General features: G+C 40.3%; 1 protein-coding gene across 2 annotated transcripts in view; it reads right to left on the bottom strand.

The window, feature by feature from the left end:
- The window catches only part of iqsec1b (IQ motif and Sec7 domain ArfGEF 1b), a 137,103-nt gene that overhangs the window by 93,377 nt on the left and 16,551 nt on the right, over positions 1–27,175 (bottom strand). The window lies entirely within an intron of this gene.

Raw genomic sequence — 27,175 nt, 5'->3', positions numbered from 1 at the left:
TGTGTAACATATACAATAATGCAAAAATGATTAGTAACATCAGTGATAATGTTGATTACAAAAATGTGCTTCTATGCGTGGAAATGTCCACCGTCCTGAATACGGGTCAACATGCATGTTCTCACTCCACAGCAGCAGATCAGGTTAGTGAGGCTGTTAAACTCATTGGAGAGATCATCTCCAGATGTTTGGGTTCTTTCATCTGACTCTGAGCATCACCTCAACGTCTCCCTACGTCTCCATTTCCAGAGGCTGACACGCAACAGTAGACCCCCAACACTGTCATTTTGATCCCCTACGGTGTGATGTCACCGCCTACGCTGCGTTCCAACCAGACATGCCCGTGTTGTTCAAACTCTTTTTTTAATCTGCATAACCGAGAAACTCATACATCAGCCCAGAGCTTAATATGGGCCGAATCCAGCACCTCCCACATTTCACCGCCACTTATTTGATTGGATCCAGCCCCTCATTTATTTATCTTTTTTTTTCCAGCACTTAATTTTCTTTAAGGTGTTTTGATTAAATGTTGAAGTATTATATTTGGACGCTGCATCTTTTATTGAGTTGAAATCACTGGAAATGTTATTGTAAACACAACATTTAATGTAAAAACTGAGCACAAGTGAGGAAGAGAGGGGAGAGTCAAGCCACGCCCACACTATATCTAAAGTGTGACATTGTGTCTTGTCAGCTTGGAAGACGGTAGATAATGACTAAAAAGGCAGTTGGATTTAAAGAGCTTTCTTAAAGCTGATATCTAGAGTTTCTGATAAATCTATGTTTATATGATTTTTTTGAAATGTGAATAAATCTCTAACTAGTCTTTTACTATGGTCTACTGCTGGTGGTCATTCATATACATTAATGTACATAAGTCCCTCCTTCATCCTATAGACCCCTATACAAATAGAAACGATCGCTGAGTGCACCCAGCCAATAGGCTTCCACTTCCTGTTTTTGAGACTGTCAATCAAAGTGAATGTGGAACTGTGCACGTAAACAAGGCCGTTTGTCACAACAGCAAACATGTAAATATAATTTAGGTTCTTACCTGACCCATAGACATATATCAATGTGACCTGATGCGACCGTATTATGTTCCACAATGCGCGTGCAGAAAAGTAGAGGTGTGGCTTCTGGTAGATTGGGAGAGGCAGTGAGAGAAAGTGGAGCTGTTGAGGGTGGGACATCAGGACATCCTCTCAGAAACTCTGGAGCTTTAAGCGAATAAGTGAAGCTAAGTCTGAGGAAAAGAAGTCCAAGATTGTTTGTATGGAAATTGTCGAAAAAAGCATCAGTTAGCGTAGCTATTAGCAGCACCTGTAGCGATGATGCGATAACCTTTCTTTCTTACTGTGGACTTTATATTATGTTAAGCGCATTGAGATGACTTTGTTGTAAAATACGCTATATAAATAAAGTTGAACTGAACTGCTAATACAGGAGAACCTGCCTCCAACAGACAGGACACAGGAGAACTATCCAGGAGACATGAGGAGGACTCAGGGACAGAGAGAAGTTAAAGTTCTGATATAGACATTAAGACAGAGGCTCAGTTCAAAGCTGCTGCTCTAGGTTTATGAAAGATGTGGATTTGTTTTCGTTTCAGGCTAGCACGGTAACCTTGAGTCTTTGGTCTCCAGCATATCCAATAATGTGGTCAATTCCCTTGACACAAACTCTCCACTCCTCACCACGGTGGATTCCATCTGAGAGTTCTAATGGTACGTTCACACCATTGTACCGTTGTTGGACGTAGGGGTGGGCGATATGGGAAAAATATATCACGATTTTTTCTTTGTGAAATCACGATCACGGTTTTATCTCGATTTTTTTCATTCAAATCATTTATTTTAAAGTTATTTATCAATAAAACAAACCAAATCACCTACTTAAAATCATCGCTCTAAATGGAAAAAAGGAATAAAAGATAATTTAGAACAAGTTTTTTAATTGTATGTAAGCAATTTTTCAAACTGGTTCTAAGTACAATTAACATCTAACAAAAAGGCTGACAAGTTATTTTAGTCACAGTCTTTTTACTTTGTTTAACTAAAGTAGTGTAGCATTAGCATTAGCATCACTTGCTACATAACAAAGCAGTATATCAGTCTAGTGATTTCTATTAGTTATTGAGGTAACACACTCATATTAATAAAATCATACTTTAAACAGTGTTTGAACGCCTCATTTCACACAATTTAATACAATCATATCCTTTACAAGATAAAACGTTACTGCTTTGGTTACATTAGGCCTGGATGATATGGACCAATATTTTTTCAATAGTTTTACAAGAAAAACAATAATAAGTCAAAGTCAGTGGAGCCACAAAGACCCATTTATTAATCACTAGCAGCACAATAACATTTTGTGTCACTTTTGACTTTTTCCTTCATTAAGGCTGAAATGTGATTAAATGATGTAGTGTTGATTTTCTTTAGGGCAGCTCTGAGTTGTTGAAAGTAGTTTTTAAAGTAAATCACATTCAGGACACTGTCTCTTTTTTTTTTTTTTTTTTTTTTTAAATAAATTGATTTATTCTATTGCTTAATTGTGACCATCACCAGCCCTCCCTAATGAAGGGTAAGACGTCTTTTATTATAGGGAGGATATAAAAAGGGAGAGCAGTGTTACACCTAAGTGGAGAGGGAGGGGGAGGGGAAAGGGAGCAGGGAGGAGAAACTCAAGGTACGAAATAGAAAGGGTGGGGAGGAATAGATTGTTTTACAGTGAGGGTGAGATGTGAAGTTGTAGAATATATTGTGCTTATTATGTTGTGTAATCAATAAGTGAAGCTTAGCTATAATGATGGTGGCTGTGAACAGGGGAAATGAGTGAATGGTAGTACCTAAAGCAGGTATTTGGGATTAACGTGTCTAAAGTTAAGCCCAGTATGAGTTTTATCCCACATCTCAAGGCGTGTCAGTGCATCGTATACCAGTATATGTGCAAAAACCGCTACCGCAAACCCAGGAACTGCCCCGGGCCCGCATATGCAGCCAGGCCAGCAGAAAGAGTGGGGGCCAGGGAGCCCCAAGCCACCCCCCCACGGCCGAGCAACCCCCCAGACGCCCCCAAGACCCCAGGCTGAGAGGCAGCCACCGCCCCCCACACACACATCCGAGGAAGCCCCAAGCAGCCGAGCACCCAGCGCATCCCGCCACCAACCCCAACCCCTAACCCCAAGGCCCCCCGCCAGCATCCCACCCCCCCACCCACCCAACCCCCAAGGGGAGGGCCCAGAGAGCCCCCGCCCGAGACCCCAGCAGCGGAGCCAAGGCCCACGCCCAGCAGACGGCCAGAGCCGCGCCGAACGGGCAGCTAGCGGGCACTCGCCGGCGGGCCCAGAGCCAGCAGGGACCAGACCCCAGGCCAGAATGACCCGGAACGGAAGCGGCACCAAGAGAAGCGCTCCCAGGGACAGCGACCACGCCCATAGTCGCCGAGGGCACCAAGAGAAGCGCCCCCAGGGACAGCGACCACGCCCATAGTCGCCGAGGGCACCAAGGGGATGCTGCAAGTTGCCCTGCCGGCCCCCAGGCACACCGAGACCAGGCACCCCAGAGCACGCCAGATCGCCTTTCCCTGATGCCGCCCGCGCGATGATTCAGCATTCAGGCTAGCGTCCCCGAGTCTCCTAGCGTTCAGGCTCGCGTCCCTGTTTGTCCTAGCACTCAGGCTAGCGTCCCTGTTTGTCCTAACTCCCAGGCTAGCGTCTCTGTTTGTCCTAGCTCCCAGGCCAGCGTTCCTGTTTCTCCTAGCTTCCCAGGCTAGCGTTCCTATTTCTCTTAGATCCCAGGCTAGCGTTCCTGCGTCTCCTAGCTGTCAGGCTACCGTTCCTGTGTCTCCTAGCTGTCAGGCTAGCATTCCTGAGTCCCCTAGCTGTCAGGCTAGCTCTCCTGAGTCTCCCCGCACCCGACCGCCTGCTCTGCCGCCAGTCCCAGCTCCCCGCACCAGGCCGCCAACGTCGCCGTCAGTGCCGGCGCCCCGCACCAGGCCGCCAACTCCCAGCTTTCCGAGCCCTGCTCCTCTGCTTCGCCTGCGACACCTCATGGGAGGCCGCCCGAGCCCTGGTCCCCGGCTTCACCTGCGCCGCCTCATGGGAGGCCGCCTGAACTTAGTTTTGACCCACCTCCGGGCCCCGTCCACCCACCCTGGTTTGGTGTTTGGGTAGTTTAATTTTTTTTGTTTTTGTTTTGGAGCATTTGGAACACGCTCCTTAAAGGGGGGGCTATGTCAGGATGAGGTTTTATTTTGGAGGGCAGGCAGGAGATCTTGGCCTCTCTCCCAGCAGCCTTCTCCTGCTGATTGGTCTCCAGCTGCAACTGATTAACTGCTGGGTATAAATGTGGAAGCTTTGCTTCAGGTCAGTGCTGGGATGTTACTTTTGTTTCATTCTACTGATACCACTTGTGAACTAGGCTCAGTTTTCATGCCAGTAACTCCTGGATCGACAAGTGTTTTTCCCCTGCAGTTGGACGTTCTGACCCTCGCTCTGTGTTCTTGGTTTGCCTTTTTGTGTTTTCGATTACCTCTGCCTCCCTGGACTGACCATGCCCCAGAAAACAATAAATATTGGAATTATGCACCTGAGCCCCGCCTCCATCCCTGCATTTGGGTCTGCACCTACACCTGCACATGACACCTTCAACCAGGAGTCCATCTTGTATCCGGCCGCAAACGTTCCGTCCGGACACGCGGGCTCACCTAAAAATCACCAAAAAATGTGACCATAAGAGACCAGCTGAAAATAGAGAGTGTCCTCTTCGATCTACAAGACAAAAGACAGCAGACATAAAAAGCAGGGAGAAAGCAGCGCTTCTCTAGAAAGTTCCCAAACAACCTCTGTCTACAATTTTAGCTCATTTACTCAGAATCATTCGACACAGAAGAGATGTGAGAACATGAGTTTGAGCTGGAGCTGATACAACGATTAAAAAAAAATCACAGTGTCTGCCTGTCTTTAGTCTTCTGTCTAGAACAATATAAATGACTACAAAGATGGCGTCTGGGTTTTTCAGATATATATATATATAGTTTTTCATATATATATAAATACACTGTCATATATATATATATATATATATATATACTGTATATACCAAAAAACTTTAGCTTTACTTCACATAATTTGCCCCTCAGAGGGTTATCATTTTCTACATTTTCTGGGGGGGGTTCCCCTGGACTCCCCTACAACACTAGCGCCTCACGATCCCCCTACGCTGTTAAACATTCCATTCCTGGTGAGAACCCTGATTGTATGTAGTTTTCTGCCTATTTTAGTCAATACTGAGGATGATATAATAATGAAACGTAGTAAAATATGTATAATGTAACTGAAGCGAGGATAGTGATTCTCTTCCAGATGAGATGATAATGATTATAATTATCATTACTACTGTTATAAAGCTGTGTTCAGAGCGCTCTACTCCTCTCTCTCTCTCTCTCTCTCTCTCTCAGGGTCATGGTGTGGTGCAGCCATGCTGACTCTGCACAAAACCAATCATCAGCAGCTGTTTCCTGTCGGGGGCGGAGCTAAAGAGCAAGGGTCAGGTTTCACTGGTGATGGAGTTAATACAGACTCCTCCCCCTCCCCCCACCATTAATCAGCTCAAAAGGTCAGCTGACGTGTTACTTTGTCGCTCTCTGTGATTGGACAGGATGCAGATATATACGCTTTTCAAAGTAAGAGCGTGGGACTTCAGTAACGAGCTATAGACGGTACACGTTGTGTTTGCATGATTATTGATTATGAATCAGAGCGATTGAACAGCCCCTCCCTCTGGGTTTCCTGATGTTGAGAAGCGTCTGTTATGTAACTGTGTGTAGTTTACTGTGCAGCTCATAAAGCAGCTAAAGCTCCTTTTACTTTATGTAACACACATCTCAATCTTCTGTCTTCCCTCAAACCGTTTCCATCACACAAGCTGTTCAGTGTTCTAATGATGTTCTAATGATGTTCTAATGATGTCCACTCTCACATTATTACGTGTTGTCAGACCTCTGCGTGTTGTTTTATTTAATGCCACGCTGATTAGAACAAGATAAAATGATGTTTTTCTGGGAAAACAATGAAGATATGACAGTGAAACAGTAGATAAACATCCTCTATTAGACAGAGAGGGATTAACCTTTGTCAGTGGAACATCAGACCATCAGAGTCATGGGTTTGTATTCTACAGGAAGGATATTTATAGGGCCTGGTAGTAAACACTAGGTCTGAATTATTTAGTGATGGCTGCTGGTTCTGATTCTGAACAGATTAAACTCATTAATGTGTGTGTGTGTGTGTGTGTGTGTGTGATGTTTAATCTCCACTGTGCACGTGCATGGCTGAGTGAGCAGTGGCTCTGTTTAAAGGTTCATTCCTCCACTCAGACTGTGTATGACATAATAACATATTAACATGATGATATGATGATATGATGTAACAGGAACCACATCTCAACATGAAGTATTAGTTTAGTCCCTCTGAAATCATCACTTAAAACAGTCTTGAGAATCCAAACTTATATTTTTATTTTATTTAAATTTATTTATTTTATTATTTCTGTAGCTGGTCACGGGCAAAAGTGTGGGCTGACTCCTTTCCTGGCATATTCTGGTCACGGTGGAACCATCGGTGTATCTGGAACTTTCCCAAATGTCATTTCTGCAGGGGTCCGGAATTCACCTCCCAACAAAAGCAGGGCGGGCGTTCATGCTGTAGACTCCTGTACAGCAGACCTGTAGGCCAGCAAGACAAGGGGGAGGTGCATGTCCCAGTCCCGCTGGTGTTCTGCAGTGAGGATGGCAAGTTGTTTAGCCAGGGTTCTGTTAAACCGCTCAACAAGTCCGTCACTCTGAGTGTGTAAAGGAGGAGTTTTTTGCATTCCAAGGAGTTCACAGCGAAAACTGCAAACTCAAAGTTCTTTCCCTGGTCACTATGGATAGTCTTCACAGCCCCAAATTTGGAGAACATGCCCTCTGACCAGCATGTCCACCACAATCTCTGTTTTCTGGTCCGGTATAGCATACACCTCTGGCCATTTTGTCAAGTAGTCCATAGCAACCAAGACATAGCGGTTCCCCATGTCTGTGAGTGGGAATGGACTCCATGGCCCCTATTGACAGTTGCTGGAGCGGGTGCGGAATTGATCTCGTTGATCTAGTTTGGGCGCCGTGCAGAGGTCGCAGCGGCGGCAAAAGTCCTCAACATCTCTCCTGAGCTGACCCCAGTAGAAACCTTGACGAAGCCGACGAACGGTTTTGGAAACTCCAAAGTGTCCTGCTCCAGCCGTTCCATGGCAGGAGTTTAACACATACTCTTTTAGGACCCTGAGGACCACCACCTGCGAGCTCCTACTCAGTATTCGACTTTGAAAGCAAACTGTGTTAGTTCCTCCAGCCAGCGCGCAATCTGCCCCTCGACTCCTTAAAAGACATTAACCACTGGAGTGCAGCGTGGTCAGTTCAGACAGTGACGGGCAGGCACACAGATAATATTTGAAGTGTTTTATCGCCCTCACTGTAGCTGGGAGCTCTCTGCTTGTCACACAGTAGTGTCTTTCGGCCTTCTTGAAGGTTATGCTGAAGTACGCAACCACCTTCTCCCCCTCCGACTCCACCTGGCTCAACACCGCTCCAGTTCCAACGTCGCTGGCATCCGTGTACAGAACAAACGGCAGGCTAGGGTCCGGTGGGGTGAGCATGGGTGACTCTCTCAGGGCCTTCTTAAGACAGTTGAAAGCCTGCTCACAGTCTGGGGTCTGGGCAAAGTCTGTCTTTCTGCTGCAGGTGGAACAGGGGTGAAGTAATGCAGGAGAAACCGTTCACCGCTTGTAGTAGGACGCTGGGTGGGGGCGTGTTTTAATGGGCCGTGCATCCCCACTTTCAATGTCATGCTGCAAGAAAGTCAGGCCCACTTCGTCTTTGGTCAGTGTTTAAACTCCCATAGCACCTGCCACAGCTATGGGAGCTATGGGCGAGGAGGGGGCGTTGGCACCTGTTGAAGGCAGGGACACGGCTTGGATCATTTCAGTTAACTCAGCAGCCCAGACTGGCTTCTCTTGACCTGGATCTTGCTGGGTCACAGTTCTCACAACAGGTCTGCTCTGACCATGGTCACTCTCAGCCGCAGTCCCCACAGCTTCTCTTTCCACAGCCAGCTCTAAAGCTTCTTGTGAACTATGGGGGTGTGCCAGCTGTATTTATATGTGTAGCTCTCTAGGGGTTATGGCTCTAATAATCTGGTCTCTGGCTAGCTCATCTTGCACATAAGTAGGCTGGACTTAGGCTGGACATTTGAGCTGTCTATTTTTCTCTTCTTCTGTGATCTACTCTGGTTTATATACCAATAAATATAGTTGGATGCACATGTTCGATTTCGTGCCACACATTTTATTTTTATTTTTTGATTAACCCTTGTCAAAGTAAAGTGCATGGGTAGCTAATTAATACAGATGATGCAAATATTCTTTTGAAATTCGTCTTTTTTGTGTTACAACCAAAATAAATAAATAATATTCATATTCAAATATAAGTTAATTTGTGCTTTATTGATGTTGCTTACCTAGCTTATACAGGAGTTTCTCTATTTTTTTAGGGTAACTGTCTTATGTGGGAAATAGTTTAGTTAGGAAGCATTTTTTGGAATGGTTGTTTTAAGACCTGGAGAGGTTTCTGACATTAGGTGTTCAGAAACATTTGTGGGAAGGTTTTTTTTTTTTTTTTTTTTACTTTTGCGTATATTTTTATTGTCTTTCAAAGCTACTCATTTCAGTCATTCGTTCTCTGGATTGGCCCTGAATGAAGGGTAATCTCAATTTCATTAGCTGGAATGTTAAGGGGTTAAACCACCCAGTGAAGAGGTCCAAAGTCTTTACTCACCTAAAACAGCTCAGAGCTGGAATAGTGTTTCTCCAAGAAACTCACGTAATTCTGACCAATGGCGTTTTGGGAGGGGATGGACTGGGCAGTTATTCCACTTAAACTTTAAGGGGAAGGCAAGGGGCGTGGCTATTCTAATTGATATAAATATTTCTTTTAACCCCATAAATATTATGTCAGACAAAAATGGACGCTCTGCAATAAGTCAGTGATATTGGCTAATGTGTATGCTCCAAATATCGATGATGTACAATTTTTAAAAAACTTTTTTTCCCAGCTCCCTGATCTAAGTAGTCTTTTGTTGATCCTTGGAGGAGATTTTAATTGTTTCCTGGATGCAGTGCTAGATCGTTCCTCTTCGAGGCTCACTGCTCTTAGAAAATCTGTCAGTTGTATAAAATCTTTTCTCTCTGACTTTAATCTTTCTGACCCTTGGTGGTTTTTGTACCCCACTGGAAGAGAATACTCTTTCTTTTCTCATGTTCACCACACTTGTACCGGGATTGATTATTTTTTCGTAGATAATTCTTTAATGTCGAATATCAAATCCTGTAGCTATGAGAGCATTATTAGTTCAGATCATGCACCCATCGTTCTTACGCTGGCCTTCCAAAACGTTGATATAGCAAGAAAGCACTGGAGGTTGGATCCGTTGCTGCTCATGGATGAGAGTTTTTTGGCACATATATCCAACCACATCAAAACATTTCTGAGCATCAATAAAACACCGGAAATGTCCAATAAAACTATCTGGGAGGCCATGAAAGCGTATCTGAGAGGCGTGAGTATATCATTTGCAAAAACAAAACAAAAGCAAACTGAAATTGCTCGTCTGATTTTAGATATAGACAGTATGCAAATTCACCCACGCCTGAACTGTATAAGAAACGTTTAAAACTCCAGACAGAATTGAATCTTCTCTCTTCTCACCAGATCGAGAGCTAATTACTTTGGAACAGAAGCAATTTTTTATGAACATGGTGAGAAATCAGGCAAATTGTTATCCAATCAGCTGTGGGGTCTGAGGGCAAAGCAGTTTGTTGCTGGGGTACGGACAGGCAATGGGTGTGTAACTTCTGATCAGAAAGCAATCAATGAAAGTTTTCGAGTGTTTTACTCCAACTTGTGTAATCCAGATTGTACAGCAGACTCAGATATCATGGGTAACTTTTTTGGTACTTTGGAGGTACCACCCATTTCTCAAAAAGAGAGGAACAGTCTAGAATCACCTATCACCCAAGGCGAAATTACTGCGGCAATATTATCCATGCAGTCAAGCAAATCTCCTGACGGTGACGGTTTTCCATCAGATTTTTTCAAGAAGTTTTCTGCTGAGCTTAGTCCTTTTTTGTGGGTAGTGTTTTCTGACTCACTTGATTCAGGCGAACTCCCAGGCCTGCATCTCACTTTTGTTGAAAAAAAATAAGGACCCGCTCGATTGTGCCTCCTACAGACCGATATTGTTGTTAAATACGGATGTAAAGATCTTTGCTAAAACTCTGGCTCGCAGGTTGGAAGATGTTCTCCCCTCTGTCATATCCCCCGACCAAACTAGGTTTATAAAAAATCAGCAATTGTTTTTTAATATTCGTCGGCTGTTCAACATTTTGTATAAGTCCAAATGTCTTCTCTCTGTCGATGCTGAAAAAGCATTCGACAGAGTAGAATGGGACTATCTCTTTTTGACCCTCCGCTTCTGTATTAACTAACAACCATTACTCAAAACATTTTGCTCTACACAGGGGGACAGGGCAGGGTTCCCCTCTTAGCCCGCTCCTGTTTGCTATCGCCATAGAGCCGCTTGCGATTGCTATCCGTAACAATCAATCCGTAATTGGGCTGGGCGATATATCGAATATACTCGATATATCGCAGCTTGTAGTCTGTGCGGTGTTGAAAATGACCATACCGTTAAACTTGCGGACTTTTTTTTTTTTTTTTTTTGATTTTTTTTTCTTTTCTTGAAATGTCATCTTAATGACAACATGCACAAAAGGGCACTATTTGTTTTAAAATATTGTAGTGGCATTATGTACAAAAAGTGCACTTTAATTTTGTGTTTTGAAATGCCATGTGAGTTGCATCCTGCACTAATGTCTTGTTTTGAAATGTCTCTGTGACAATTTTGCACAGAACGTGCACTTTCTGTTGACAATTTTATGTTTGAGCCACTCACTGTTTAATAAATACAGTTATGTCAACTTTGACTTAGTTGTGATATCCCCTTTTTTGCATGAAAGTTTAAAATTGGCATATATTAATGCAGTATGATCAAGAATGTTTTAATGTAGACATATAGAATCATCATACTGGTGTGATTTTGTGCATCAAAGTGTTAATTCAAGGGTAATGCAAAATATGGAGATACAGTTGTGTGCGAAAGTCAGGGCACCCCTTTAAAAACAGCATATTTTATATATTTAAAAAGTTATATTCATATTTACTGTCTCTCTGGTATATGGGAAAAAAAGACAATATTGTCAGGAAACATTAATGCATGGTTACATTTTATTTTATAAATTGAACAAAATTACAAAAATGAAAAACATAATTTTGGCATGTGCAAAAGTCTTGATCTTGATCTTGTTCTAACATATGGCCTTGATATTAATGAACTAAAAGTCTACCCTGAAAATCCTCTGCTATCAGATCACTTTTTAATATCTTTTAACATTATCCTAGAGGATCTCGCACTGTGCAATAAAATAGTTAGGAGTAGAAATCTGTCCAATAGTGCTGTGGCTAAATTTAAAGAGGCCATTCCTGCTGCCTTACACTCAGTGCACCATCCAATAAATAACTATGATATTAATTATAACCCCTCTCAACTGGATCTGCTTGTCGATAGCTCTGCTAGTCTACTAAAATCCACCTTGGACTCAATTGTCCCATTGAGGGAAAAAACTATTAAACGTCAGAGGAAAGCTCCGTGGTTTAGCTCTGAAACTCACACACTCAAACAAACAACCCGTAAATTAGAGAGAATGTGGCGCTCCAATAAAACAGAGGAGTCACGAATACTTTGGCAAGAAAGCCATAGTAAATACATGACAGCCTTACGACATAGTCGATCTACATACTACTCCTCACTAATTGAAGAAAATAAAAATAATCCGAGGTACCTTTTCAGCACTGTAGCCAGGCTAACACAAAGTCAGAGCTCTATTGAGCCCATGATTCCTCTAGCCCTCAGCTGTGAGGACTTTATGACATTTTTTAACCATAAAAACATAAGATTAGAGATAAAATTAGCCACTCCCTGCCTTCACCTGGGCCTGCTGTACCATTAAATGTAAATAGGCCTAACCTAAACTGTTTCACACATATAGGACTTCAGGAACTTAACTCTATTATTTCATCCTCCAAACCATCGACCTGCCTTTCAGATCCGATCCCAACTAAGCTGTTTAAAGAAGTTGTTCCCCTGGTCTGCCCATCTTTGTTGGAGACAATAAATATATCCCTATCAATAGGCTACGTGCCACAGTCCTTTAAAGTAGCTGTAATCAAACCCCTTCTCAAAAAACCTACTCTTGATTCCAGCACTTTAGCAAACTACAGGCCTATATCTAATCTTCCTTTTATTTCAAAGATTCTTGAGAAAGTTGTGGCGGCTCAGCTCTGTGAATTTCTTCAAAACAACAACCTGTTCGAGGACTTCCAGTCAGGTTTTAGAGCTCAACACAGCACAGAGACTGCTTTAGTTAAAGTAACTAATGATCTACTCTGGGCTTCCTAAACTGGTTTAAGTCCTACCTATCTGATAGGTACCAGTTTGTACACGTGAATAATAAGTCTTCTGTGTACACTAAAGTAAGCTACGGGGTTCCTCAGGGCTCTGTGCTAGGTCCAATCCTCTTCTGTATCTATATGATCCCCCTTGGTAATGTTATGAGAAAATACTCTGTTAACTTTCACTGCTATGCTGATGATACCCAACTGTATGTATCAATGAAGTCAGGTGAGACAAATCAGCTATCTAAACTTGAGGCCTGTCTAAAGGACATTAGGGCCTGGATGGACCAAAATTTTCTTCTTCTCAACTCAGACAAGACTGAGGTCATTGTACTGGGCCCGCGACACCTTAGAGAAACCTATGCTAGCCTAACTGCCCTAGATGGCATTACTCTGGCACGTTAGAAACCTTGGGGTTCTATTTGATCAGGATTTATCCTTCAACTCTCACATAAAACAAACTTCAAGAACTGCCTTCTTTCATCTCCGTAACATTGCTAAAATCAGATCTATCCTGTCTCAGGGCGACGCCGAAAAGCTAGTCCATGCTTTTGTTACCTCTCGACTGGATTATTGTAATTCTCTTTTAGCAGGCTGCCCGAGCAAGTCGCTTAAGACACTTCAGCTGGTTCCAAATGCTGCAGCACGTGTACTGACTAAAACTAGGAGAAGAGATCACATTACTCCTGTATTAGCCTCTCTGCATTGGCTTCCCATAAAATACAGAATAGAATTCAAGATTCTTCTTCTCACTTATAAAGCCCTAAACGGACAGGCACCAGTCTATCTCAAGGAGCTTGTAGTGCCATACAATCCCCCCAGAACACTACGCTCTCAAAATGCTGGACTACTCGTTGTTCCATTTGTCTCTAAAAGTAGTATAGGAGGAAGAGCTTTCAGTTATCAGGCCCCACTTCTCTGGAACCATCTACCAACCACGGTTCGGGGGGCAGACACCCTCTCTACCTTTAAGGTTAGGCTCAAAACATTCCTCTTTGGTAAAGCTTTTAGTTAGGAACCAGCTCATAGCTCATAGTTAAGATGCAATAGGCATAGACTGCCGGGGGGGGGGGTCTGGCATGCTCGGTTGGAGAGAGGTTGGAGAGGGCGTTAAGAGAGAGGTCATTTAGGCTAGAGAGGGACCGGAGAGGGTCCCATTCCTCTTTCAAACACTCCCTCTATGTCTGCTTCTTCCCTTGTGTGTTTGCTCCTGTACTCCTTCTGGCTTTTGTCTTGCAGGTCCGTGGGATCCTCAGTGTGGAGTTACAGAGTCTCAACAACTCTGTCTCCACCCTTTCCTCTGCACACACCCAACACAGCATAACGTGGATGGCTGTTCATCATAGGAATGGGATCCACACAAGGTTCCTGCTGCTTAACAGAAGGTTTTCCTTGCCGCCATGATGAATTCATGTTGGGTGTGGGATACATATGTATGTGTATATACGTATATATGCATATGTGTGTATCCATAAAATGAAGAGTCCGTCCTTAAGACTGCTCTACTGTAAAGTGTCTTGAGATACCATTGGTTATGATTTGGCGCTATACAAATAAAGATTGATTGAGAATGATAAATCTTAAACACAACTTAGCTTCCTCCAGAGCTCGGAGGGAGGACTGCCTTTATCTAGACTGACTTTTATTAGTTAGAATGTGACTTCTGCTCTGCCTTTCTGTTGTATAGACTAGGCTTAATTCATGTTTGGATGGTTGGTGACCTGTGTGTTTTTGTAGAGGGTGGGGGAAAGAAAATAAAATAAAAAATAAAAAAAGACCTTTAAAAAAAGAAAAAAAAAAAACAACACACAATAATCGGAATTATTATTAATTATTCAATTGCAATATAACACTCTGAAAGTGCTACTAAGACCAAAAGGGGAAAAACACATTAAACAGAAATCGCATTCCAACAGCTAATAGCATCAATAGCACCATGTTGTTAGCAAGCTCTGTGTCATCTAGTTTCTTCTGCTTCTCCTGCAGTTTGAGCTCCTTCTCCTGTAGTCTGAGCTCCTCCTGATGCTCCTTCTCCTGCAGTCTGAGCTCCTTCTCCTGCAGTCTGAGCTCCTTCTCCTGTAGTCTGAGCTCCTCCTGCTTCTCCTTCGTCTGCCGTCTGAGTTTCTCCTGCTTCTCCTTCGTCTGCCGTCTGAGTTTCTCCTGCTTTAGCTGATTCCATTCAGCCGTTAGCTTCTCCTGAGCTTCCTTCTGCTTTCCCTCAATGATGTTCAACTTCCTTTCATATCTCTGTAAATCCTCTTGACACTCCTGGAGCTGTTCTTCACTCAAAGGCTCAGATTCTCCAACTCCCTGACGCCTCAAAAACGTATTTAATTTATTTCTAAAGAAGTCCCTCACACTTCTGCACATTCTTCCAAAATTTGGGGTTTTACTGCTTTTTTTCTCCTCAGGCTCATGTTTCGGACTCCTGGATGAAACTGAACTCTGGTCGTCATGACAATGAACCTGGAAGGTGTTTTTCTGAAGCTTTTCTTCCCACATTTTAACGTTGACATCAGTTATTGTGTAAATTCTCCCTGACTACATTGAGCTGTAAACACAACCAACTGTGTGTTTTATGTCATACAAAGTGAACACATAGAAGATATGTGATGATGTCACACAGGAGGCTCCGCCCACAATGAAACTCTCCCATCAGACTTAGTTGAAAGGACACATAGGAGCTATGTGATGATGTCACACAGGAGGCTCTGCCCAGAACACTTTCCAACAGAACGAAGGCGGATATGCTTTTTTCTCTGGCTCTCCCCTCCCTTTATCTGCTGCTGCTTTGTCTTGACCTGTCTTTTGTCAGAATCTAATAGGAGCCTCTCTCTACATCTCAGAGGTGAGCCTTTTACATCCTTTTCGTTGAGGATGTGGAAGATGTCTACATAATTGGAATTATGATAGCAGGTATGCTGCTGATTGGAGCTAGCAGTTTTCTGATCTATCTCAAAGTTTGGATTACGTCGGCAGACGTTTTGGGAAAGCTGCCAGTCATTTCTGATGGATAGTGCAGGGCTCTTACCACTCAGGGGCAGATTTACTAAATGTTTAGGGGTTGTAAAACATGAGCAAATGTCACTCCATGCGCTAATAAGGAGTACAAACCCCAGGGAATCAGGACTGCATGTGTTGAGCGCGTCACAATGCGCACACAATCCATTTAGCGCATTTTCCTCTGATGAATATGTAAAGAAGGCGGATCTCATTAGGGGCGCAAAAAAATGGGAGGAGGAAATGCAAATAAATGAATGCAGTAGACACAATGCAATTCATCAAATCTGGAACTGTTTGTGGTGATTGTTTTAGTACGACTGACAAGCAGGTGCAAACACACACGCAGAGATCACCTGCAGCAGAGATGTAAAAAACACTCCAGTTCATATATCTAGTATAAGAAAATAATTCAAATAAAACAATAGTCAATATTAACAGCCACGGAATAAGAAAATGCAGAGTAAAATATGTGTGTGTGTGTGTGTGTGTGTGTGTGTGTGAGAGAAAAAAAAGCTGGTCGTGCACCCACAGCAGCACGTGTAGAATCCAGAGGCTGCAGTGCAGAGGATGTTGTGCACAGAAATCCATAAATGTCGCTCTGGAGTTTAGGTTTTAAAGTTGGTTGTTTAAAAAAAAAAAAAAAAAAAAAAAAAACATTATTTGCTTATTTAGTTTTCTACATTAGTACATGATTGTGCAGCAGACAGAAGTCCATCTGCCTCCAATTGAACTTCTTCAAATGTCATTTCGTGTTTCTGTGCACTCACCTCTCCACGTTAAACGAGCAAAATGTTCATTTAAATATGGCGGTCCAACCACGTCTTTACGTGCACCTACTAGTGGTGCAATGTTAGTGAATTACCCACAGCAGGTGAGCAAACAGCACCACCAAAGGAATTAGGGACACACCTGGTTTACCACCATTTATTTCAGATCTTAGTAAACCCACCCCTCAGACTCATGCAATAAACAAACTCAAAAATAAGCAGGATGCTTTGGAATGTCTACGCAAGATGGAATCTAACTTGGAGAAGTTACCAGCTCAGCTTTCGAGATAAGGGCCACCATATTGGATTTACTGTTTGAGACCTGGACTTCAAAGTTGATGGACATTGTACTTAGCCTGGCCGAAAACAAATCATTTATCTACAATGACTCCCTCACAAGCCAGTCATTCAAGGTCAGTTTATCTCTATTCTCCAGGATGTTTGTGTTGACTGATGCTCTGTCCTCCTCCCCTAAAGGAGCATAGTTTAGGACCTGCAATTTTCCTTCTCTTCTTACCTCATGTTTTCCACTTCTCATCTAAGATACGGGGCTCCGCCTTTGTGGTGACCCACAGTTCTCCCACTGCTGTCCTTCCATATTATATGTGATTGTCTTTACATTTACGTTTCTTGGACAGGTTGTAACTGAAACTGAAATGCCTCTCGAGGATAAATAAAGTGTCTGCTAATAAAAGGCTTAGAAAATAAATGCCTGTGCAACACAATCAGAAAATACATAACTTAGTCCTAAGCAATTGTAACATACTATGTGGGCTAAATGTAACATTATGAAATTAGGACCAATGACTTCAAATACTAAAGCTTTTTAAACACTTTTAAACAAAATGGTTTTAAATCTGTAGAGTACATGACTTAAACTAAACCAGTGGTTCTCAAACTTTTTTTTAATATTCCCCACAGGCAATGTTTTTCTGATGCAATGTTTTTTATACTTTTTATGTCAATAGTGAAAAACTAATAAACAATAAATGATTATTAGACACAGAGCTAAACTGCAATAACCTCATGTAAAAGATTTTCAATATTCACTCGTGGGGAAATAACCCAGAGTTTGGGTCCAAAATAAAAATGAAGAAGTCACAAATAAAATAGTTTATTAACCTAGTAAAGTATTTATACTATAAATTAAAACAGATCAGATTATTTCTTACATTCTCACATACAGTTATGAACCAATGAAAATAATATAAACAGTATATGTTCATATTTCCAGAGCGTGTCAGTCTAGAACCAATGTATATCTGTGACTAATCATTAGTGATGTGAACAGTCTATGTTCATAGCTCTAAGCTGATCACATTACAGGGAGCTGAGACATATGCTAAGTAGTTTACTGAACATGTTCCAGACCCAAACACACACTGACTTAGTGACTATTTAGAGGAGCTGACATGTCCACCAGATATGATGTATAGCAGATCTATTTCTATATTCTGAGAGAGTGGGTGGAGCTTATTACTATACCATATTTACCTTTACATGTGATGGAGTTACAGACATATTGGAAGATGAACATGGAAGATAAATAAGGACACACACCCCTCACTATATGATCCATATCTATAAAGTACTGATCAGATCAAACTAAACATTTACAGTGTGAACATTAAATAGTTAATGTACAATTGGTAAAAAACATTGCACTAAATGCTGATTGGTTCACATATGAAACCTACTTCCTGTTTTACTGTGATCATCACATACTTTTCAATTTCCTCGTGTAGAAATCCTGCCGTCGTAGATAAAAGTAACACGCTGATATCAGATTGACAGAACAATTTAACAGTTGTTACTTTTAATGCTTCTTCATTTCACAACTAATGACACATGGGCTTATTAATGTGATGAGTCATTACACAGTGAGGACACTTTAATTTGTTTCTATACAGCATTATTAAAAATCAATTTCCAAGCAAGTGATTCTGTCACTGATTGTTCCATCAATGTTCTCTCTGTGAGAACACTGTGTGGAGTTTACATGTTCTCCTAGAACTGAGCATGTGAGTGATGCTTGTTTGTGTTTACAGTAGAGATGCACTGATTACAATTTCTCACTGATCACCAATTTATTTAAAATCTGACTGATTTTTTTTATAACTGACATTAAACATCTTGAATGTTCCAATCTAATGTTATTGTAAAACATTGAACAATACCTGTGAAACAATACAAACATGTTATTTTAACTGCACATAAGGTCGTTATCTCATATATAAAATAAAAGTTTAGAACATTACTGTACAAAATACTAAATTATATCTGTTTCTTTAGTCTTTGATTTGTTCACATTTTAAAAACTAAATAAACGTGTCCATCAGGTTATCGATCAGCTGTTTGCTGTGACTGCAGCTGATTAGACAGAGCTGGAAGTGGGGAGGGGTACAAGTTTTATTTATATTTTTATTTATTTTCTATTTTATTTTAATGTGTACATTAATGAGCACAGACAACATAAGCCATGGGTTTCTTACAAAAATATTTAAAATAAGTAAATGAAAATCTAAATCTGTGGAGGCGGGTACTGTGGGCTGAACTGAGGAAGAGAACATAGGAGGGGGAGGGGCTCTGCTGTGGAGCGGTGGGAAGTAACTTGGCTGGTGACAAAAGGTCCGAGGCGTCTCTAGGAGGTGGAGGCGTTCCTAGGAGGTGGGGGCGTTCCTAGGAGGTGGGGGCGTTCCTAGGAGGACTCAGGTGTATTTACACCTAAAATGGATGTCGTCAGAGTTTTAAAGATGACTCAAACATACATGAATGAACCAAGGCAACACTCCAGGTATGTTTTTAATGAGGGAATGACATAGTAACATGATATAAATCATGAAAAAGTCGATTTTATATAATACCCTCCCTTTATGTTAAACTGTTGAAAATAATCAAAATTCTTACAAAATCCTTCATTTTTCCTTAAAGTATTACACAACATTTTCCTAAATTAAGTAAAAATTGGTCACGACCAGAGTTTAATTAATAAATCATTAGGTCATTGAACACCAGCACAGTGTTGTTCAGGCAGTAAGAGAGAGACAAAGATGACAGAACAAAACATTTATTTAAAGCTGTTTTTGCAAACTAAATGTTCCTATAATATCATGTGAACACAAACAACCAATTAACATAAATATTTAATAAAATAATGATGAATCAGCGTTACAGAGCATCTGTCTCTGAGTGACAGCTGTCACAATCAGCCATGTTTCAGCACCAAGGACAGCGATAAATCATCACTAATTTAGACACTTTTAACTTTTACTCCATACAATAACTCCTGTAATGAATCAGCAGAAAATGAAAATATAACGTGTGTTTACATTTTATTTGTCCAAAACAGAAGCAGAACTTTGTATTCTCACTACTTTTTTCTATATTTCCAGCCGAGGTCTGACTTGCCTTTCATAAACCTAGAGCAGCAGATCATCTGAGCTTTGAACTGAGCCTCTGTCTTAATGTCTATATCAGAACTTTAACCTGACTCCTCCTCATGTCTCCTGGATAGTTCTCCTCCTGTGTCCTGTCTGTTGGAGACATTAGCATCATCGCTACTGGTGCTAATACTAGCTACACTAACTGCTGCTAGCTACGCTAACTGCTGCTAGCTATACTAACTGCTGCTAGCTATACTAACTGCTGCTAGCTATGCTAACTGCTGCTAGCTACGCTATGCTAACTGCCGCTAGCTACGCTGTGTCTAACTATCTGTCAATTATTTCTAGAATATTGTTAATTTCTTACATATTTAGTATGTTATGAATACATAAAAGTGTAAACTAGGGAACAATAATGTCAAAATTACTAGTTTTCCAACATAAAATCTGTGGCCCACTTGAGATCAAACTGCTCTTTATTTGGCCCCTGAACTAAATTGAGTTTGACTTTCCTGGTTTAATGTATTACTCTGTAAAACCTGGAGTATGAGAGACTGAGCTAAATGCTAAATGCTAAATGGACATGATTTATATAGAGCTTTATCACCACTGAAACAGTCTCAAAGCTTTACATATCAGCTCATTCACCCAATCACTCTCACATTCACACACCAGTGGGACAGGACTGACATGCAAGGCGCTAGTCGACCATTGGGAGCAACTTAGGGTTCAGTGTCTTGCCCAAGGACACTTCGACACATAGTCAGGTACTGGGATCGAACCCCCAACCTCTCAATCAGAAGACGACCCACTACCACCTGAGCCACATGTGACGTTCCTCACCTCCACCTGTTAAACTGATTGACACGCTCGTCATCACAGCATCTGTGTCCTAAAGCAGTTAACCTTTAAAAATCATTTCTAATGCTCTGCTTTCAACAGGAAAAGTATCACATTTACTTGGTGCATTAGCTGAATAGTGAACTAATGAGTGATATCTATCAGTTGAAGTGAAGAACCAAATGCTTCATAAACTCCATCTTTACTGCACATCACAGTCTGATTTACACCGTTTACATCTTATGTGTCAAACTCAAGGCACGGGGGCCAAATGTGGCCCTATAAAGCATCAAACTTGGCCCGCCTGGAGAAGGTAAGAACAACAAAAGAAAACAATAATACATGTGCAAAATACCAAATTATTCACTTTTACATTTCTAAACATGTTCCTGTGCTGATATCACACCACCAGAGTCATATTCTATCGCAAATTGTGGGAAAAACTGATACTTTTTCTGAAATTTCCTCCCAGATTTTCAGACAAAATATTGTCAAAAAATCCCAGTTTTGAAGTTAAGATCCTGCAGGGATCAGTTACTGTTTGTTGGTGCTTTTCATTCTTTACAAATCATTTATAGGTGGAAATGTAAACTAAGGCACATTAATGTTGAACTGGAGTGTTTGAGATAAACTGCTCTGTATTTGGTCTATGGACTAAAATGAGTTGAACACCCCTGGTTTACATGAAGCACGAGGTCAGTAACACGTTTATTCATTTATTCATTCATTCATTCGTAGGCTATTCTGTACGTGCTTTTTTTTTTTTACATGCACAGTCCAGGGTTGGGGTCACTTATATTTTTCAATTGCAATTACATCTTCAATTATCCATGTTCAATTACATCTCAATTACAATTATGGTGCCATTTTTTCCCCATTACAGTTAATATTAAAATTATTGTTCCCCCCTGAAAGTCAATTAAAAAACATGATAAATTACAAAAGTTCCAATTACAATTAATCACAATTACTGATCCTTTAATAAATAAACTTATTAAATGTCACCTTCCTCTTGTGTTAGCTTTCTGTTAGCATCACTAATGCTAACAGGTCAGTTTGACCCATGTCTTAAATCAGCGATAAAATACACTAATAAATATAATTTATCATCTAATGAGTTTCTAATAGAGAAACCCCCAGGGTTGGGGTCAATTACATTTTTCAATTACAATTACATCTTCATTTATCCATGTTTAATTACATCTCAATTATGATTATGATGACCAGCATTTTTTCAAATTACAATTAAAATTCTTATTTTTCCCCTGAATGTCAATTACAATTATGTTGTCAATTACTAAAGTTTAAATTTAATTAACCACATTTACTGAGCCTGTAATAAATAACCCCATAAAACATTTTTTAGGCATTATCTCAGAAAAAGAAATCAAAATATATTAAATTTTTTTGGCCTTGCCTCCGAAATGTTTCTCATTTTTCATGCCTTACTAGATTTTCACCCAAATTTAATTGTGCTCATGATATTTAACTAATTTTTAAGTTCTAATGATCTCAGAAAAAAATTCCAGAATGTTTAAATTTGTATGCCTTACTACAGCCTTATCTAAAAAATTCTAATGTTTTTCCATTTCCATGCCTTGGTTTTTATAGAATTTCTATCAAAATTACAAATACAAAATCAATTATCTTATATAGCAACAGATTTTTTTTCAAATACAATGACAATTAAAATTGACCCCAACCCTGCTTGGTTACTGTGATAGGGTTCCTAATCAATGAAGAATATTTGTATTAATATTTTTGGTGCATTTTTTCTGTCACTAGACCCATAGATTTCAATTAATGGAAAAATCTGAATTACAATTTTTCTTCAACAAACAAACAAACCAAGAGTGCAGTATCTTCCTGACATCTGTCCCCATGTATCATTAACTTTTAATAAATACACTTTTAGTAAAACAATATAGAAATATAATCAATGTACTGACAAGAATCCAGATGAGAGAAGGAACGTGTAGCAGAACATTAAAGCACCGTTTCTCTGGTGAACACATGGAACATTCTGACAAACAGAAACATTTCTACTTCCTGTTCCCACTTTAAACAACGACTTCACACATGAGGGACATGAATGAAAACATCTGTGGGACGATAGCGTTAATTAAACACATCTGTGTGACCAACGAAGAAGAAAAAATGATGGAACTGAGTCATACGTGTACATATATAAATGTATTCCATGGATTGAATGTGTTTTTGTTCCAGGCTAAAATAAAAAAGGCCAGTTTTTCATGAATATTCAGATGATAAGAAATAAAAGTGAAAGATAATTTCTAATGCAGGAACTAATTTCTTCCTCAGTACTTGTTCAAACTTATTTCCACCTCTTCACAGACTCATTCTGCTCATAATGACGTGAAAAACCTAAAAAAAAATGAAGTGATTTTACTGCTTGAGGAAAAGTTACAGTAACAATGGGAAATGATTGGTGCTCGTAATCAGCAGCTCCAGAAGCTGTCGGTCCAATCACTGGAAGGATTAGGACAATTAACGGTTTCTAGAACCACTGCTTTCTCATCACACATAAACTTTTAATAACGTCTGATGAACAGCGCTGCAGGGAATTAGAAAAGACACTTATTCCAGCTCTGCTCAGCCTTTCCATCTGCAAACACACACACACACACCAGCACCTCTGTGTTAGTGTTAAAGTTAACTCAGTGTAAAACACTGCTGTCAGTCAGCCAAACAAGCACATCCACATTTCCTGGAAGCAGAGGAGGAAGAGGAAGCAGTGTTAGGAAAGGAAGCAGTGGAGCACTACAGGAAGCTGCAGTCGAGCCAATTAAATGCTATGATCTGGGTGGGGGGGGGGGGGGATGTGATCCACCGTCACTAAAAGTAATCATGTGACAATAGTCAGTGTAACAGACTTAAAAAAATCTATATTTTATTATTACTAAGAGTTCATAACTGTCAGACAGAGGATCAATAATACACTCACTAATGTCCTACAGCTGGGCCTCAGACCTCAGTGTGGAACACACCAATAAACCTTCCTCTGCCGCTTGCATACAGTTACATTAACAGTTACTTTAAAGGAGACATATTATGCTTTTAAATCCTTTCTTTTTACATATAAATCATACAGTTGTGGTCTATATAAAGCAGAACTACAATGCTTGGGTCTGAATTCCTCATTATTATAGCTCCACCCCTTTTCTGATGTGCTTCTGAGAGCAACTCGTTTTGGTGCTGTCTCTTTAAATGCAAATGAGACACTTCATACCCCGCCCCCTCTCCAGGTTGCAGAGGTGACTCTCGGTTCAACTCCACCCTGCTCGGCCATTTTTGTAGTTTGATAGAAGAGATACGGCTATGTAGCGGAGCATAAACTTTTTATTCACACGTTATTTACAAAATGTCAACAACGTTAGACTTGTCCATCCAGCCTTACATGTTCCAGCCAGAGTCTGACCCAGTGGAGCGAGATGAAAATGAAGATGATGAACCTGCAGAACCCTAACAAGTGAGCTAACACAAGCACCGAGCTAACGCTAGCGCCAAGCTAACGTCACGAAATGCATTTTAATACAGTCTTTTCAGAGACAAAAACGTCAAAATGAAATGACTAATGAAAACTTTAGACTTAAATTAAATCACGTAGGCCATATCATCAAGGATCTAAAACGAGCACACAGCGCTAACATATGAAGACGGTGCAACTGCTAATGCTAACAAAACAATGACAGGGACGTCTTATCATCACTTTTTAGCGTTATTTACAGCTTACCGAAGTGCTCTGTTCATCGTCTCCAAAGATAGAAGGAATTGAACCCTCAATCAGACAAAGTCTTTCTGTAAATCCTTCTTTATACTGGTGGAGGTTGATGAAGCAGTCATCATTGAAGTGCTTCACACACACAAAAATGACCTTATCCACAGATGTGGTACATTTCTATAAAAATAAAACTCAACCAGACACTTTGAAAAGGTTCTGATGCTGGGAGACGTTGTAATGAAGTGTGTGGGTTACTACATCCAACAACCCAACATTTTGACTTATCCTCTCGTAACTTCTGCATCCTGGAGCTTGGACTACAAAATAAAAGCCAGAAATAAAAATGGTGGATTGCTCGAAGTGTTGGACCTGGAGTTGATGAACTAATTTGGCAGTTCTGCTGCAAATACTGTGATGTAATAGTTCAAAAAACGTAATAGAGAATAGAAAAATCAAAACAGATTGAAAAATATGAGCAAATCAATCAATCAATCAATCTTTTATTTGTATAGCGCCAAATCATAACCAATGGTATCTCAAGACACTTTACAGTAGAGCAGTCTTAAGGACGGACTCTTCATTTTATGGATACACACATATGCATATATACGTATATACACATACATATGTATCCCACACCCAACATGAATTCATCAAAACAGAATATAAAGATATCAACGGAGCACCTGAAGAGACTAATTTGAACTTTTCTGTACTTCTAAACATAAATATACAACAAAATGCAATTAAGGGCTAAAAAAGTGGATTTAGCATGATATGTCCCCTTTAACAGTTACATTAACAGTTACATTAACACTTACAGTTACAGTAACCCATTGAGTGGAAACAGGGGCAGTACCACCATGTGTACAGAATGAATCAGGTTTATAAAAAACTAAAAATTATCACGGCAAGAGAAAGAAAGTAATTAATAATTAAGAGAAAGTCACAATTATGTGAAGGAAAGTCACAATTATGTGAAGGAAAGTCACAATTATGAAATAAAAATCATAATTATGAGATAGAAAGTCATAATTATGAAAAAGAAATGAATAATCATCAGATAGAAAGTCATAATCATTTGTGTTCTCTGCTTTAGACCCACATCAGATCATCTCCTCTTTACTTCCAACTCATTCTCACTCTTTGTTACGATGCTCTGGTGTCTATTTATGACCAGTTATCTTTTCTCATGAACTTATAAATAGGGATGTAACGATTAATAGTAAGGCAGTTAAAAATCGATTCATAGGTATCACGGTTGATATCGATTTTCTGAAAAATTGAATCGCAGTATTTTTAACCAGCAGAGGGCGCTATCCACAAGTGTAGGCGGCGGGCGGAGTCTGCTAATACTTTCTTTCTGGCCGCCTTCTACTCTTAAACATGTTCATAAATGATTCCTTACCCCTTTAGCACCGAAAGAATATCTGTAATATTACTTGAATATCTGTAAAAGTCACGTTTTTCTATTAGCTCTGTCTGCTAGCATAGCTTCTCTTCTTCACTGCAAGATATCTGCATGCCAACAGACCACTGTGTTACCAGCGCCATCTGCTGGTAACACAGCACTTTCAGTTGCACTTTTAAAAGAAAAAGAACTATTATGCAGTTTTGCATTGTTTATTTATAGAACCAGAATTTAAATTAATAGGCTTCATTTTCATTTGTATTATTCCTTTATTTATTTCATTCAAGATTTATTTTTAGTTAAATTGCATTGTTTTGAATAGTTTATCAAGGAATTCTTTTGGCAATGAAAAATAAAAGGAAAATAGTACCGTATTTGTCTACAGTCCCATTTTGTAAAATAAATCGTGAGAGAATCGTATCGTGAACCCAGTATCGTGAATCGAATCGTATCGGGAGTTGAGTGAATCGTTACATCCCTACTTATAAATATACATTTTTTACCCTTTGTTGTCTGCTGGCTTTCCTGTACACCTGTCAGTCTGAGAATAGGGAACAATAACCCATCCTGGGACCACTTCCTAATTCTGTTCATAACTTTATTCATTTAACATTTGTTAACGTTATGATCCCCTCCAACAATCACTAACAAGATAATCTAGCAATGTTTTTATATGATTGAGATTTATCAGAGTTTCATAATATATATATTTGCCTTTGATCAGAAAATAAAAGGTTCAGCTGCTCCTAAGTTCTTATTTTACAGTAGGAAACAAATACTGACTAACAAGGAAACAAGCCAATGGTATCAGTAAATCAACACACACACACGTGCACACACGCACAGTGCTGCTGCTATAGTCCACAATAGGGATCACATTATGTCTTTGAAGCCACTTTCCTAAAATCGTTTTACAAAGTCAGCATTAAATCAATTGATCATTAAAACAAAAACTGTGCGTTACAGAGATGAGAGATTGTGTCTGTACCCCTGATGTTTAGGACACGCCTCCAACGGTGTAGCCTAAAAGCTAAAGGCTAAAAGCTAAAAGCTAATTGAAACGTTCAGGCAAAGCTTCAGAACGATTCTATAAATCAGAGAAAAGGAGACGTGAGCTCAGCCTCTACGTCTGTGCGTTAGTGAATGAAATGTGTTGGATTCATGAGCAAAAGAAGGATGAAGATGATCAGCTTTTAGTTGCCAGTGCAGATGGAATAAAAGCTGTCAGTAATGTGTCAGTGGAGATGAAGACAGATGGTGGAAAAATGTGAGAAATCACATGTTTATACGTTTATATGCTCTTTAGCAAAGGAATTCTAAGAACCCTGCTGACTCTGTACGCACGCACACGCACACACACCACATTCTTTTCTAAAGTCAATGGGAGTTAAAATGTCACTGAGCATCAACGTAGTAAATA

The sequence above is a fragment of the Gouania willdenowi genome, chromosome 5, assembly GCF_900634775.1.
Source record: "Gouania willdenowi chromosome 5, fGouWil2.1, whole genome shotgun sequence".
In the NCBI taxonomy this organism is placed as follows: domain Eukaryota; kingdom Metazoa; phylum Chordata; class Actinopteri; order Blenniiformes; family Gobiesocidae; genus Gouania; species Gouania willdenowi.
This window is presented reverse-complemented; position numbering and strand designations above follow the sequence as displayed.